General features: G+C 35.5%; 1 long non-coding RNA gene across 1 annotated transcript in view; it reads right to left on the reverse strand.

Moving 5' to 3' along the window:
* Positions 1 to 1507: 1507 nt before the first annotated feature.
* The window catches only part of LOC307185095, a 76020-nt gene continuing 62121 nt past the window's right edge, over positions 1508 to 15406 (reverse strand). Inside the window, exon 3 of the long non-coding RNA XR_013827880.1 lies at positions 1508 to 1976. This is a non-coding gene — a long non-coding RNA (uncharacterized lncRNA). The remainder of the gene's footprint in view (positions 1977 to 15406) is intronic.

Here is a 15406-nt window from a genome sequence, read left to right on the forward strand (position 1 = left end):
ACTTTAGTTTCTAATGGTCTAGAAGTCTTAAATACAAAAGGAGGAATGCTTATACCAATGACAAAAATAATGATTCTATTGAACTAGATAGAATTTGAGATGATAACCTAACCACTTTTAGTTCCTCATGTCAATGAATCAACAGGCAAAGGAGGTTACACTTCTGACTGGGTAACTGACTCTGACAACCAAGGGAAGAGTGGGTTGCCACTACATAATGTGGACACAGAATGGTATGTCTAAAACACAGAAGATCCCCTGGCAGGTGTCCTAATACTTCCAAGATCTGTGATTAAAGTCAATGAAAAAGTTGTACTGTGTTCGAAGGAAGCAAAACTTTATCATTGTTTTGATTGAAAATGAGTATGTTTAAAGTATGGACACTAAGTGACACAAACTGGAATGCATTGGCTTTGTAATGCGTAACTTTAGCTAATCTAGACTACTTTTCCTGGAATACCCTTACCTCTGTTTGGTGTTTATGATGTTTACGATGAAAGTAGGCCATAAGAAATATTTTTGCAAAGATTTGGAGGACAGGAATGAATCAGCAACTTTATGCTCTTTATGTGCAGAAAGGCTATAATAATGAGGTCACTGGGCACTTTTGTAGCTCACACACGTTGTTGCTTTCTGCTGGCTGAACTTGCACTGATTGGACAGCAGCAGGTCTGCAACTGATATACACTCCCCTGAACTGTCCTTCAGCTTCTGTGGTTCCTGGGCCAGGTGTGTGTTTCACTTCAAGAGGGGCAGCAGCTTCTCATGCAGTATGCTGATCTCATCGTGATCAGAAACAATGAGAACTGAAATGGGTTCCAGTTCATCTTGTGGGTTCCAGTTTTGCACAAGTCCCAGTTTATCTTTGCCCTCATTTTCATCCATCTGTCCTTCCTATTCCATCTTTCTTTTCAAACTGCCTGTACTGCAGCTATGGAGCTCCAGAATAAAATATGAAAACGAAAGTCTGACAGAGACAAATAGTAGATCTGTTTGTCTCATGAATAACTGACAAAAGTGGAAAGGGATGTTATCATTGAAAAGAAGACAGTTGGGTAAACACTGAAGAGGAGAAGGAGTGAGTTGGTTTTTCTTTGATTCTCCCATTAGGAGTTCACCAGGATGAAGTGAAGTTCAGAAATACATATTAAAGTTAAAACCAGTAAAATTATTCACAGTGGAATTATTCAAACAGGAATTCAATATTCATGGCTTCATTCTGTGAATTTGCCTACTTGCTAAAATGCATCTGTAACTCCAAAATCAGTACTCCCAGTGCTTTCATAGTCATTCACAGACGTGCTGAGTGGCAAAAATTTTGAGTCACTTTACACACACCATCCCAGGTTAGGTTGAACAAGGCAGTGCTCTGACTGATGTTTCAGCCCTCATACTTTAAACAAGGGACAATTTTGTGAACTATGTATTGCCACTTTTTTTTTTTTACATTGTTGTGTTTTTTTTGGTGATTTCACTGTTTTAAATGACCCTTTAGCATAGTGCTACAATGCTAGCTTGTTCTCTTAATCATAAGAAGACTGTGATGTGCCTTATGGAGAAAATGCATGTTTAGATAAGCTTTACTCAGGCATGCCTTATAGTGCTATTGGCCATGAGTTCAATGTTAATGAATCAACAAGATGTACACCCAGGAAAAGGAAGCGCAACTTCACTGGTCTTTACATGTGGCCATTAGAGAAAGTGCTAGCATAATATCTATGGTGCCTGATGAAGCCATGGAAAAGATGGAAAAGCAGCTAAACTTGTGAATTCTTGAGATGATGACCAATTTTAAAAAGTATAGTGGACAGCACTGTTGTGAGGCTGAAGGTCTAAGATATTTATAGTCACATTGCCCAGAGTCAGGAAAATGTTAAACTCTCCTTACCTAGTGATGGTGGGCTTCACATTTCAAACGGTGATAGAGCATGAAAATCTTAAATTTGCAGGTGAAGCAGATTCTGCAAATCAAGAGGCTGTGGAAGAATTATTAAAATACTTGCTAAATGTTATACAGGAAAAGTTTTACAGGGAAGAGAAATTTTTACAATACTGAGATGACTACCTGTTTCATAAGGAAACTGACAAATGGAGCTATGTAATGCAAATGGCCTCCAAAGTTCCTGGCTTTAAATAATTTAAAGACCATGTGATTATTATTGTAAGAAATATATATTAAATAAGATATCTTTAAACAGAAACACATATAAAACAAAGCTATGTATCAGCTGGCAGGTGGAAATGTGACCAGAGTCTCTCAGGAACCTAACCTTGTATCTTCCCTAGGAGCAATGAGTCCTTATTCACTAACTCAGTATTTGTGGCATCTTTAGACTATAACCACCCTGAATAATGAAACTTACACACATATATATATATCATATATGTAACTCTTAGATGGGTTGATAATTATGGTTTAAAATAAATATAAATAATAGCTATTTTTAAGTTAGTAGACATTTTAAATGAGGCTCTCCCAAAATGTGACACTTTTAATATAAAGTGGTAGACTAGTTTTCTAAGAATCTCAGAGTTTATATATGGATTCTTATTTTATTCAAATGTATTTAAGCAAATACATTTATAAACTACTTGGTTTATATACCTGTTTCCTCAAAAATGTACCTGAAAAACTCACAATCATCATAATTTAGAATTTATGACATCATCGGTGTTTTTTACTAGGTCTCTGGATTAACAGACATAACTGAATTTTCATGTAGCTCTTAGGAAGAGAGCAGCATGGCATATAGAAATGAGTAAGAACTTACTGTAGAGACTGCACTCAAATTATAATGTAAGACTTATGTGTTTCCTCAGACTGTCTACGTTCATCATCAACAACATGCTAAAGCAATGATGAGTTAATGACTTATTTAGTGGGAGAAAAAATTCTACTGTGTGTAAAGTATTTCACTTTATAGTGTTTCTTATTATTCTATACAACTATCACAGAAGTTCTAGAGAACATAACTTGTGCCCTGGAACTTTAAGAAAGTTCTATTTAGAAAAGATCCTTTCAAGTTAGAAGCTAATAATAGAAAATTTTGCTATTTTTGTTACTGGATTCATTATTGTAACCAATAAATGTGTGTTTCAAGGCACCATGAGTTTATAGAATCCATCAGTAAATGTCTTGTTTACTGAAGAATCAGGTAATAATGTTAGTAAGAAACTGGATCATACTGAAATCATGAACAAATCAATCTCAAAGAGTCAACCCATAAAATCATATTTTGCATCTGAGCTCAATAAATCTTACAGAAGTGCAGAACAAACTCAACACTATTAACAAGTGTTTAGTATAGATTCATCCCAGAATTCAGGCCACTGGGACAAAAATTAGTATGGGGAAGCAATTACTACTGAATAGAGCTCCGATAGGCTTTATGAATTAATATAGTATTCAGGGACTAGCTTAGAACTAGAAAAAGCTTGCAAATTATTGATGACGATAATGACAATGGCAACCATACCAAGTGATCTGTTTCATTTCCTAATCAAGCATTAGGGTTTTTTTTGTTTTTGTTTTTGCGGTACGTGGGCCTCTCACTGCTGTGGCCTCTCCCGTTGCGGAGCACAGGCTCTGGATGCGCAGGCTCAGCGGCTATGGCTCACGGGCCCAGCCGCTCCGCGGCATGTGGGATCCTCCCAGACCGGGGCGCGAACTGACGTCCCCTGCATCGGCAGGCGGACTCCCAACCACTGCGCCACCAGGGAAGCCCAAGCATTAGGTATTTAGTTATTGACATAGAATATTTACTGACAAGTTACCTAATACATTGATTAGATATTCTTCTCCTTATTCTCCCAGTGTTAGTAAACATTATTTATGTATTATCCTGACTAGTTCTCACTGGGCAATAATGGATACCGTGCATTCATAAGTTTATGAATGTCTATGATGGAGGAATTTAAACTCAGTGAAAAGAAGGTCCTTATTTGATGATAGAGAAAATAAAAGATAATAAAACAAAAAGTTGTCATCCAGAAATAGATTAAATTCTACAAATGGCAGACGAAGTAAATAGGAGAAATGAGACACACATAGACAATCTGGTATGTATGTGGGTGTGAAAGTGTACATTTCTGTTCATTTTTATATTTTGTGATGCCTAGCTTTTAATACACAGTGCTGTTGGTAAAGTAAGGGGATAGGTTGCTGCTTTCAGTACAAGTAAGTAATAGTGTACATACTCCTAATTTGTGGAACAACCAGGGATTTGTTTGGCTTGATATTTTGAATTATATATTTAAGGAAAAAAATAGTGGCTATAATCTGTATATCAAAGATAACCAACAATCTAACAGAAAAATATTTGCATCCAGTTCCTAATTTTCTGGGTGGGAAGCTTTCCATTACTGAAGTACATGGCCTGTAAAAATCAATCACAATACATAAACAGTATTTAAATACAGTGCATACTATCTGAAAGTAAACACTGCATTAGTCAATGTTATTTTTATTTCCTAAAGTGCAATAATAGCTTTCCCTCTTTAGGACTTTAAAATTTGCATCACAGATTGGTTTTACAGTTAGTACTATGTGAAAATTGTTATATTCAAAACATTTAAACTGAGATATTGGTTATTTGATATTAATCTTCTGGAAACTTCTTATTTCTAGAATCTAGAATTCAGCCAATAAGCCATTCAGTCATTTAAAATATTTACTGAGAAACTGCTATATGCAGGCTATGAACTGGTCATACAACTATGTTCTCTGTACTGGTAATAAAACAACAAATATTATAAAATTATTTTCTTTGAGGAACATACAGTTTAGTGGAAGTGACAAACAAGTAAACAGTCAAATAAATATCAAAGTATGGGAGGGGTTATGACAGAGTATGTGCAATATGTTATGATCAAGGACTAACCCAACTTTGGAAACTTAGGGAAGTATTCCAAAAATAAACACCTGAAAGTACCTTTTATACAGCAAAATACTTTATTAATTCACAATAAAAATAATGGCCAGACGACTGGATGCCTATACAATCTTCCTATGCCATTCCTTCAGATAAACCTGGGGCAAGCCAAAGCATGCTGAATGAGCGTGGAATCAGAACAACAGAGTTACATAAGTCAAAAGGATAAAACATAGACTATGATAGTTGGCTACATCCACTTTTCATTAGCAACATTCTTATAAATAATACCAGTGGACTAAATACCCATTGCCTATATAACCTCACATCTATCTAGATATTAAGGATGATAAAAGTGTTAAACCTGGTTGACTAAATCTGCAATTTCTTGGGATAATGCTTGTATGGAAACTGTTAATATTTGCCTTTGGCCTTTGAGGGTTTCCATTTTCTATAGTTCCAAGGCAGATCATTCCTGACTCTGATAATGTCAAAGCATTTTGAAAGCAGCCAAGATTTTATTTTACAAACTTTACCAAGTGTATATTTTACAACAGGATGAACATCAAATTAGGAGCACCATACCAGAGTCATGCAATTTAAACTCTGTTACAGACTTTAGGCAAATCTCTCAATTCCTCTGTCGTTAATTTTCCTTACTGAAAAGTAAAAGCACTAAACCTGACAATTTTATTTTCCCAAACTTGGATTTAATCATTCAATCCTGTCATTATTGTGAATTGTCTGTAAAAGTAAAAAATGCTTCTGTTAGCTCCAAATATGCTGTGAAATCTTCACTATGAGACTGGATTGAGTTTTACATTGTTAACTCAAATATATCATGATTATGACATATTAATATAAATGAAGACTTCTGGTTTCTGGTCCAGCATGTAAGAAGCTTGGAAGTCATTATTCCATCCTACCAAAAAAAAACTGAAAAAAACTGAAAAATCAACAAACCCTCTTATATCTGTTAGAGGGGTGAAGTCACAGGGCAAACCTCTATCCCCAAAATTAGAGAGACAGGCAGGTGCACACAGAGATCACAACTTGCTGGGGAAATAGCCTCCACAGGAACCAGTGCCAGGGTAAAAGAGAACCCTGAATTATAATTGATGAACTGTTGGAGACTCAGTGTGGACAACTCCAAGAAGAGTTAAAAACTCTAGGGGGACTCAGTCATCATCGAGGGGCCCCCGTAATTGGTGAGTTTTACTTCCTGAATCTTTACTAGGTTCTCACAATGAATATCAAAGAAAAATCCCCACCTGCTTCCAGTAGGGAGAGAAGAAAAGAAACCACTTAGAAATACGCCCAAGAATTCTGTTCTTAACAAGGTCTGCTCTCAAGAGAAACTAGTTAAACAGAGCCTAACCTGCCTGGTTTTTATCAGAACCTAACTGACATGGTGGAAGGAAAATGTTCAACTCCACTTCTAACTTTCCACATGGGAGAAGAGAACAAACGTTAGCCTGCTCCAACCATACTGTACAACCTAAAGTGGGTGTAGAGGAGGACTGATAATTACGTGTAGGTCACAGTTCAGAGTTACAGACTTATTAAAAGATTTAAGACCTATTCGTTACTTTAAAACTCTTCCCCTCTACACACACTATCACTAAATTAATAAAGGCCTGTTTAGAGCAGTTTCTTTTACTCAGTACGTCATGTCCTGCTATCAAAAAAAATTACAAGATATACTAAAAGGCAAAAATTACAGTTGAAGAGATAGAGCAAGCGACAGAATCAGACTCAGACATGGCAAGAATGTTGGAAGTATCAGGCTGAGAATTTAAACAGTTATGATTAGTTTGATAAGGGCTCAAATGAATAAAGTAGACAGCATGAAAGAATAAATGAGCAATGTAAGTAGTGAGATGGAAATTCTAAGAAGGAATCAAAAAGAAATGCTAGAGATAAAAAACACTGTAACAGAAATGAAGAATGCCTTTGACAAGCTTATTAGTAGCCTGGATATGACCAGGGGAAGCATCTGAGTTTGAAGATATCTGCATATAAACCTCCAAAACTAAAAAGCAAACAGTAAAAAGGCTGAAATAAACAGAAGAAAATATCCAAGAACTGTGAAACAAATACAATCAATGTAACATGTACATAATGAAAATAGCAGAGAGAAAGTAAGGAAGGAAGGAAAGAAGGAAGGGAGGGAGGGGTGGAAGGAGGAAAAGAGGGAGGGAGGAAAAGAGGGAGGGAAGGAAAGGCAAGAGGAGGAGGGGAGGAAGGAAGGAAGGAAATATCCCACAAATAATGACAGACCCAAAACCACACATCCAGGAAGCTCAGAGAACACCAGGCAGGATAAACACCAAAATACAGAATTTAGGTATACCATTTCAAACTATTAAGATTCAAACATAAAGAAAAATTTTTTGAAAGATGCTAGAGGAAAAAATATCTTACCTATACAGCAAAGATAAGAATTACATCCAACTTCTACTTTGAAACCATGCAAGTGAAATACTAGAAGTGTTGAGAGGAAAAACAACAACAACAAAAAACACCAACCTAGAATTCTGCACATAAAAGATTATCTTTCAAAAGTGAAGGAGATATAAAGATTTTCTCAAACAAAAGTTAAGGGAATTTGTTGCCCGTAGACCTGCCTTGAAGTGAAACTGATATGGTATAAGAAAGGAGAGAAAATGGAATCATATAAAATGTTCAGTTACAACTACAAAAGGCAGAAAAAGAGTGAAAGACAAAAACAGAAACAATAAGGGCAACAAATAGAAAATATGTTAACGTTTTTGGCAGATATTAACAAATATGGTAGATGTTATTCTAACTGTATCTACAGAGATTATCAGAGGAGATCAAAAAACAAGACCCAACTATATGTAGTCTATCAGAAACCCACTTTAAATATAAAGATACACATATATATGGATTCAATAAAATGGATAGGGAAAGATATACCATGATTACACTAATCAAAAGAAAGCAGGAGCAGCTGTATTAATTTTAGACAGAGCAGACTCCAGAGTAAGAAAAGTTATTAGAGATAGAGTATTATTACATAATGATAAAAGAGCTAATTTTTCAAGAAGACATAATGAACCTTAATGTGTGTGTGCCTAACAACAGAGTGTCAAAACACGAGACAAAAACTGATAGAAATGCAAGGATAAATATCAAAAGATGAATCCACTATTACAGTTGGCCACTACAATTCCCCTCTCTCAGAAACAGACAGATCCAGCAGGCAGAAAATCATTAAAGACACAATTACCTCAGCAACACCAACTGTTAAAATGGACAACTATAGACTACTTTATCCAACAAATGCAGAATACACATTCTTCTCAAGCTCACATGGAACATTCACCAAGATATACCACATTCTGGGTCATAAAACATACCTTAATAAATTTACAAGAATATATATAAAACAACTTTTGTTCTCAGACCACAACAGAATTAAACTAGGAATTAACAATAGAAAGATACCTGAAAAATTCTAAGTACTTTGAGATTAAACAACACATTTCTAAATAATGCATGTATCAAAAAAGAAATCCCAAGAGAAATTTTAAAATATTTTGGACTAAATAAAATGAAGACGAAACATCAAAATTGTGTATCTACTGTAGAAAATCTTAAAGAATCAACAAAAAATACTCCTGAAACTAATATAAGGGACTATAGCAAGGTTTCAGGATACAAGGTTAATATAAAAAAGCCAAATGTTTCCCTCTATACCAACAACAAACAAGTGGAATTTGGAATTAAAAGCATTATACTGTTTACATTAGCACTCCAAAAATGAAACATTTAAGTATAAATCTAACAAATACATATCAGATCTACATGAGGAAAGCTACAAAATTCTGGTGAAAGATATCAAAGAACTAAAGAAATAGAGAAACATTCCCTGTTCATGGATAGGAAGACTCAATACTGTCAAGATGTCAGTCCTTCCCAATTTGATCTATAGATTCAATGCAATCTCAATCAAAATCCCAGTCATGTACCAAAATGTTCATTGCAGCTCTATTTACAATAGCCAGGACATGGAAGCAACCGAAGTGTCCATCAACAGATGAATGGATAAAGAAGATGTGGCACATATATACAGTGGAATATTACCCAGCCATAAAAAGAAACAAAATTGAGTTATTTGTAATGAGGTGGATGGACCTAGAGTCTGTCATACAGAGTGAAGTAAGTCAGAAAGAAAAAAACAAACACCGTGTGCTAATACATATATATGTAATCTACGAAAAAAAAAAAGGTCATGAAGAACCTAGGGACAAGACAGGAATAAAGACACAGACCAACTAGAGAATGGACTTGAGGATATGGGGAGGGGGAAGGGTAAGCTGTGACAAAGTGAGAGAGTGGCATGGACATATATACACTACCAAACGTAAAATAGATAGCTAGTGGGAAGCAGCCGCATAGCACAGGGAGATCACCTCGGTGCTTTGTGACCACCTAGAGGGGTGGGATAGGGAGGGTGGGAGGGAGGGAGATGCAAGAGGGAAGAGATATGGTAACATATGTATATGTATAACTGATTCACTTTGTTATAAAGCCGAAACTAACACACCATTGTAAAGCAATTATACTCCAATAAAGATGTTAAAAAAAAAAATCCCAGCCTGTTATTTTGTGGATATCAACAAATTAACTCTAAAGTTTATATGGAGAAGCAAAAGACCTAGAATAGCCAAGTTAATATTGAAGGAGAAGAACAAAGTCAGAGTACTAACACTACTCAATTTCAAGACTTACTATAATGCTACAGTACTGCTTTTCTTCAGTAGGTGAATGGATAAATAAACTGTGGTACATACAGAAAATGGAATGTTACCCAGTGCTAAAAACAAATGAGCTAACAAGCCATGCAAAATTAAGGAGGAAAGTTAAGTGTATATTACTAAGTGAAAGAAATAGATCTAAAAAGACTACATACTATATGATTTCAACTATATAAACTTATGAAAAATGTAAAACTATGCAGATATAAAAAGATCAGTGGTTGCCAGAGGTTTGGAGGGAGGGAAGGATAAATTGATGGAGCAATGAGGATATTTATGGCCATAAAACTAGGCTGTATGATACTATAATAATGAGTACATGTCATTACACATTTGTCTAAACCCATACAATGCACAACACTAAAGTGAATCCTGATGTAAACTATGGGCTTTGTGTAACAATGACATGTCAATTTAGATTCACCAGATGTAACATAATGTACCACTCTGGTGGGGGCATTTGGTAAGAAGGATGCTGTGCATGAGTAGGGGCAGTGTGTATATGGGAAATCTCTGCACCTTTCTCTCAGTTTTGTTGCTCTAAAAAACTGAAGTCTATTTAAAAAATGAATAATACTTGCTGTATTAAATACATGATTTCATAAGAAACATTTAAAATAACTAATGAATAAAGATAATTTACATTTTAATTATTAGTAAGAATGACAGTAGAGTCATTTCTATTTTGAATATAATTTATTTTTCAACATAAACACGGCCTTTTGAGGCTACAATTTTTATGATATTCAGGAATCTGAGAAACATAAATAATTACATGTGGCAGTGCATCCTTGTATTAGAATTTCTTACTTCTAAATGTTAAGGCTGATCGTGACACTGGGATTCACCACAAAGGATTTATACATAAAAGATATCAAACGTTTGTTTTCCTTTCCTGAGCAAAAAGAACTTTAAAAGTTCTTAATTTGCTTTGTAAAAGCTACTGTTGATTGTTCCTTCATGCCAGGCTGCAGTGATAGTGATAAATGATGTTGATGCCTTAGGGTGATACCTAACTAAATTAGCTGGTAAAGCTAAACTGTATTCTTTTTCAATTTTTAATACTATGCAGTAGTGATGGCTGTTCAGCCACAATTCAAGTGGCTTTGCTTACTTTGTGATTTAATTGTTTATAAGGAGGTAATGAAAATTTAGAAATGTATAACAACAAGGGAGAAATGTGCTTTTACTACAGATACTAAGAATAAGACATGCCAACAGGAGTCCAAGGAGCCTTAGGAATGTTAAAGAAATTCCACTTAAAAGCTGCTTCTCCTTTTTTAAAATTTATAATTGCTAAGAGAAACAACTTTTTGTCAGGAGAATACAAAAACTCATACTTGCGATGAAGTATTGTGAAACTATAAAGCTTGGAGGTGGGAAGTATGTAAAAACATACTGAAACATACTGATAATGATCTCATTAACTTATCTTTCAGACTCTCTCCTCCTTCTATGTACCCTTTCTTTTCAGGCTGCTGCTAGGTGAATAATTAATGTTACTTTATTATTAACATTATGATGGTGCAGCATGTGCTTTTGTAAAAAGAAAAAAATTAAAAGGTAGTAAAACAAGGGAAATAAATTATCCCCTTGAGATTTGTATTTATTTACCATATTACATATAAGAATAGAAGAGGACAGAAATAAACTGGAGGGGATAAAAGAATAACTTGAAAAATAAATCTCACTATACAACTGTAAGACAGAGAAAAATGACATGCTGGTATGTTCTTTAAAAACTGTTAAACTGCACGGAATCCATGCCAATAAGTAAAGCATCATTATCTGTGCATTTATGAGCACATTTACAAAAGGCACAAAAAGTTAGTCAGAAGAGGCAGAACTCTAAAGAACTGGCACCCACAGATCATTAAACAATATTTCAGGTCAAAGTGCTCTCCTTTAAAATCTTCTTTAAAAACCCAAGGGACTATTAGAATATCACTTTTCATCTTAAACCTGAATTTGTGCTTACTGCTTCTGCTACATACAAGAGGAATTTTTTTTTTTTTTTTTGCTTTTTATTTTGATATCCTGGAGGGCAGTTCTACATACAGAAATGAGCACTGGGGAATTTAGTTTAATTAATTTCCATTTATTGAAGTCACAAATTTTAAAGTCTAGATGCCCAAAATTTATTCAAGGTTATTAGGACTATAAAATTTAGCAATCACTTTTTAGGTAACTTTTGAAAAATGTTTGGGGTCATTAAAAAATTCATGTGTTTTTAACTATTTGCAACAATCTTTATATATTTAAATTACTTAATTTCCTTTTTTATATTTCAAGTAATATTCTTCTCAATTACTTAATCTGATAAATGTTATAAACTAAACTGGCAGATATGATAAAACATACAGCCTCTCAAATGTGTCTGGAGTATAAATTACTAAATTTCTACATAAAAATGTAAATTAGTCCAAGATGTTATCTGTTAGTTTTCTTTCTTATTTCTCTGAGTATCCTACATTGTTGACCTAAAATAAATAGACTGCCAGATATTTCTCCAACAAAGGTTGGTTTATTCAGGATCAACAGACAACTGCAATTTGAGGTCTACAACCATGGTGAGCCATGTGCAAGTTCCCACAAGGTAAGGAAAGAAGAGCGCTTTTAGGGATTGGATAAGGATGCTGGGGATGCTATTGTAAACAAACAGTCAGTAGCTTTTCACTGTCTGAGTCTTTCCCAGGAAAGAAGAAGAGTCTTTATTCTTTCTGTTGGGCTCTAGTATCATGGCAGGGCATAAGAGTTCCCCCGTCTGGTCTCCCAAACCTATTTAATTGAGGTTTCTGTTTATTAATTTTTTTTTTATTTCCCCGTTGCACAAGATCTTTCTCCAAAAGCTTTATCAACTGGAATACTAAAGAATGCACTGCATAAATCAATCACAGTCAAAAATTTACTTTTGGTGGGAATGGATGTTAGTAACACATGAGAGTTAGGAACAACAGGGTGTTGAGGAATAACAGTGTTGTTTATTGCTCGGAGGTCCTGGACAACTTCAACCCTCAGCCCTTAGGTTTTCTCACCAGTAAATGGGAGTTTTACAGGGGCTAGTATAGGGATAATGAGGCCTGGAGCCATGTAATCTTCTATTATGGGCTTTATGTCCTGAAGGACTTCTTTAGTTATAGGTAATTGATTAATTCTAGGAAGAGATTTTTTTTGGGGGGGCGGTCCTTTTTGAATTTTGATGGTAGATGCACTATGTATTTTGCCAACATCAGTTGGAGATTTTGCCCATTAGGAAAGTGGTAGCTGATTTGATAAAGACAAACGGTCAGTGTTTTCAGAATCTGCTCTAGTAACATCAGAGATAGAACAAATAAAAGATTTCAAGGGGTACCTTAATTCACCTGGTGAGTTATTTTGATAATTACAGTCAATATCTAGAATTATTTTCCCTTTTGGAAGACATTTTAGCATGATGCTACTCTAAGAAGTCTCAGCCTGATAAATGGATAGGGGTAGAGGTATCAAAGAGAAAAGGGTGGATATCTCTCAGAGGGCCAAAACAAAAATGAACAGGTTCAGAGGCAGAAACCTCTTGAGGTTCATGAGAAATCTCCACTATTTGAACTGTTTTAGTAAAAAGGCAGGAGCCATTTTATAGTAGTGGGGTTAAGCACTGAGAGTGTGGCTCTAGTGTCAATAAGGACTTGAAGAGATTCATAGTAATAGAAGAAATTTTCACCTATTGAGGTATGGGGGAAGTCATTCTCACTTATACATGGTTTGGAGTGAATTTTATGCAAACTAGAACAGCCTGTTTTGTTGTCTAATCAAATGTGCATTGTACATCTGCTTCAACCATTAAACAAAATAATGCATTTAAAAGTCAAAGTGGAGTAGCTGTGGTTCAGGTTTTCAAAAATGGAGCCTGGCAGCGATTGCAGATGTGGTTTCAGACATATTTGTGCATCACGGAGAACTTGAATTTTCTGAACTATATCAAACTCAAGGACACCACAAGCCATTCTCTAAACAGTATCTGCTGCCAGCTGCTAGGGGCAACCTTATGGTCTCAAGGTCTCTTCTTGTAACTATACAATCATTTCAGACCCCAAACAATCCTTGCTTAACAAGCACCCATACTTCTTCCCTGCTCAAATTATAATTCTTGACAAACGACTTAAATAATTCTACAGTTTTTGCTTATATAAGCCTCACCCATTTTGCAGTCCAACGGAATACAATTCAAGTGCTTTTTGAATCTGTGAGTCTCCCAGGCTATACTCCTCAGTGTGGCTCTAATAAAACTCTCTTTCATTCCTACTATAGATTGTTTATTGATTATTTCTACTAACATCTCAAGAAATGCTTATCCAAGCTGATTAAGAAAGGTTTGGAAGAGCCCCTGTAATTCCTGGGAGCCTTGTCATTAAAAATTGGGAGGACATTGGAAAGGTTGCATGTAAAGCTAAAGGTGAATAAAGTGCTTAAACTTTTAACAATCTCTCTTCCAGTGTGCTGGTTCTTTGCAATGATAGCAGAAAGTAGGAAGGTTTGGATTTTGTTTAGGAGCCTATTTGCTGGAGTTAAAGATTAAGAATCTTGGCAGTCTTCCTTGGAGGTGACTCATCTGGAGTATGAGAGAGGTGGTTTGCCAAATGAACTAAATCTGGAGTGGAAATAGTTTCCCCTTCCATCCTGAACCTTTTTACTAGAAGGGAAAGGTCTCAGTTCAGCCCATTAATAAACAGAGGGTTTAAAGCTACCTGGGTGGAATCAAAATACGGAAGACCAGAATTTTTTAAAAAAATAATCTGAAGTCTATTGTAATAATCATGAACAGGTTTGTCAGATTTCTGGGTGCAAGCCTGAATTTTGTTCCAATCAAAAGCCTTTTGAAAAGCCCTAGGCATTGCTTGATAAAGTTGCCTAGTAATTGCCCAAGCCTGATCACATAATAAATTAGTGGGCTGGTCTCCCATTTGTAATTCTAGAGACCTTTCAGGCCTTTGTCAATTAGTGGTTTTCATCCAATGTAGGGCCTAATCTTCACTGACAAGCATGTGAACTAGCTGATATAAGTCAGAGAAACCAGACTGAAAATTTGAATGACTACATTAAATTCCTCAGCAAATCTGTGAGGATCTTCAGTGACTTTGGGAAATTTTTGTCTATGGTTTGCAATTCAGCTTTAGTCCAAGGAAAATAAGAAATTAAAAGTGTAGCCTCTGGATCCTCAAAAGGCTTAATTTTAAAGGGGCCAGTTCTGACAAGTTCAAAGGAAAAGAGAATGGGGAGAGCTTCAGAGAAAAGGGGAAGTGTGGTGGGAGAATTAGTATAGGGGATTTGAGAGTATGGTGGAGGCGTAAACAGTATAGAAAGGAAGGAAGAAAATGGTGCTGGAGGTGGAGCCTGACATACAGAAGTCAAGGAAGAGCCTGGGGAGCCATTTTATCTTTTTTTATTTTGGCCGCACTGCACAGCTTGCAGGATCTTAGTTCCCCAACTGGGGATCGAACCCATGCCCCCTGCAGTGGAAGTGCAGAGTCCTAACCACTGTACCACTAGGGAATTCCCATTTCATCTTTCTTAATCATTTATTTACCTCAGTTAACCTTAAATCTTATTTTACAGAGAGGCAATTTTAGATTCCTGGTAACATTAGGAAACCTCAAAATATCAATCAAAATATACCACTCAGTTCTAGAATTTTTTTTAGCTATTGTAGTCCAATTCAGTTTTAAGAAAATTAAGTTTGGGGATTTCAAAAGTTCCCCATAATGGCCACTGATA

This window comes from Stenella coeruleoalba, assembly GCF_951394435.1.
Source record: "Stenella coeruleoalba genome assembly, chromosome: 3".
Classification (NCBI taxonomy): domain Eukaryota; kingdom Metazoa; phylum Chordata; class Mammalia; order Artiodactyla; family Delphinidae; genus Stenella; species Stenella coeruleoalba.